The following is a 2137-nucleotide window of genomic DNA, read 5'->3' as shown; positions in this document are numbered from 1 at the left end:
TTGGTGTCTTTTATTTCCAAGACTGTGGAATAGCTAAATACTAAGATACAGGAGATATTCAAATAACACTCTACAAATGTACTACTCAAAGGTACTGCTTTAATGCACTGAAATGCAATAGGCAATCATAAGAATAACTTGTAAAAAGCATGAATGTTGCTTCAAAGAGAGCTTTCCAGTAAAGGTGGGGCAAAATTGCACTCAGTTTATGCATCGTTTAGGTGCTTGCTAAAAGTTGAGACTTCAGTACAATATTTGGTGTAGTCATGAAATTGGAAGACTAGGAGAAGAATTATGCAAAAATTGTGATAGTATTTGTAATTAACTTAGTTCCTAATCATAGGTAGCCAAATAATTTTGTGACATTTAAAATAAGTTGACTTTTTAAAAATTATGTTTACAATTTCTAGTAAATAAGACAGTTTGCAAAATTTTAAATGCAATGAAGAGAGTAGCAAAGCCCCCCAGTCTTTATAATTGATCCACTTAGTACTTATTTACAAGCCTAAGGTTTTGTGTCACATTTAGCCTTCATCCTAAGGAAACAAAGCTTATGCAGTAAATCTGTCCTGGCATTTTCTCTGTCTGTTTGCTGTAAACTAGGTCTGATAGGACAGAAGCTGTAGAGTTGCTCTGTTTTTAGAAGCCTTGTAAAAATTTGGAGCTGGAGGAAGAGAGAGACTTACTGCTCCTTTCTTGGACAGGATCACAGGTAAGATTCCCCTTTTGGCTGGTGTTTGATCACCCGGCTGCCAGAAGGCAAAAGCCGGGTGGTCACATGCCTTCTGGCAGCTCTGCAGTAGCCAGGGCACCACAGTGCTGGGTGCCACTGGGGCGTCTGGGAAGGAGGAGAGTCTTAGCACATCTTCTAGAGAACGAGGATGAAAACTGCAGATACAACAGGGGGCCCCGGGATCACCCCAGGTGCTGCCTTCAGGACTCAATGGGATGCTGGAAGGGAAGAGCGGTGGGGAGGAATGTTACAGTTCCTGGATGTGGGAGCTTTGCACAGTTGGGAAGGAGATGCTGAGGTCCTGGAACATGAGTTCTTTAAAATCCCATGATTGATTAGTTCTGCTGCTGACACCTTGGGGGATTTTTCATGTCCTTTTTTGACCCATTTTAGATGCTGGGGTTATGCTATTTGTCATGTATTTTTAAAGTGACAGTCATTTGTTGCAGGTATGCGCTTTTGCTCAACTGGAAAGAACGTGTTTTATTTGACTTTATTTAGCTGCCTAGCTAAAGCCGTCCATTTGCCCTGAGGAATTAGATTGCTCTTAGGGTAGAAAACTAATTCTCCCACTGTGCTGTTCAGCTGACCGCTGGGGAGGAATGTGAAATGGAAGGATTAATCAGGTACATGCCAAAGGGAGCCCTAACAACAGGTCTTTTCTCCAATGTACTGCTCTGCGACCTTCAGTCACTTTGAAAGAATTTACTGTGTTTTTGTGATGCCTACCTGTGGAGGATATATTACCACTGCAGTTTGAGGTTCATACTTTTTTCATATACTACATGCATTTTCTCAGAAAACAACTCCTCAGAAGTACATTTTTCCATCCATTATCTTTGGTTTATCTGAAGTTACTGCATTTAACTCTAGACAACACTGCATTACCTAAGGAAATAACTTGTTTGTTTCCTTAGCAAAGTAGTTAAAAGATTTATCTTATTTGCAAAGTCATCTTCTATTGCTTTTAACATTTTCTGTGAGTTTCCAAGCTCCCAATGTGGTAAAGCCTCTTAACTGCCTATTCTATGATCCTGGCAACTGCAACTCTGCAGGTAGCTTTACAAACAGCCAGGGTCTGCTGTGAGGGCTAGGTTCTGCCATGGCTCAAAGAGCCTGGGGGATCTGTGCCAAGGGACAAACCCTCCTGAGCTGAGGTGGTCTGGAAGAGCAGAGATGGCCCCACAAAACCCAGATGAGCTCTAAGGATTAAAGCCTACGTGAGGCTGGATGTGTGCTGGACTGGCACCTGCAGCTTGTGGGGCAATTGCACCTTGTAAGAAATGAAGAGGATTAACAAGGGGTTCTCACTCAGATGACTCACTCAGAAGTGAGTTTGGCTATTTGATTTTAAATGACAGAGGAACTTTGGAGGGGATAAATATTCACTGCAAAAGTCTCTTT

At 41.8% G+C, this 2137-nt stretch overlaps 1 protein-coding gene across 1 annotated transcript in view; it reads left to right on the top strand.

The window, feature by feature from the left end:
• Positions 1-479: 479 nt before the first annotated feature.
• Positions 480-2137, top strand: part of TTC13 (tetratricopeptide repeat domain 13) — a 65264-nt gene continuing 63606 nt past the window's right edge. The window contains exon 1 of the mRNA XM_017745559.1: positions 480-712. The gene's annotated coding sequence lies outside the window, so the exon portion shown is untranslated. The remainder of the gene's footprint in view (positions 713-2137) is intronic.

This window comes from Corvus brachyrhynchos, unplaced genomic scaffold (assembly GCF_000691975.1).
Source record: "Corvus brachyrhynchos isolate BGI_N302 unplaced genomic scaffold, ASM69197v1 scaffold70, whole genome shotgun sequence".
Lineage (NCBI taxonomy): Eukaryota > Metazoa > Chordata > Aves > Passeriformes > Corvidae > Corvus > Corvus brachyrhynchos.
This window is presented reverse-complemented; position numbering and strand designations above follow the sequence as displayed.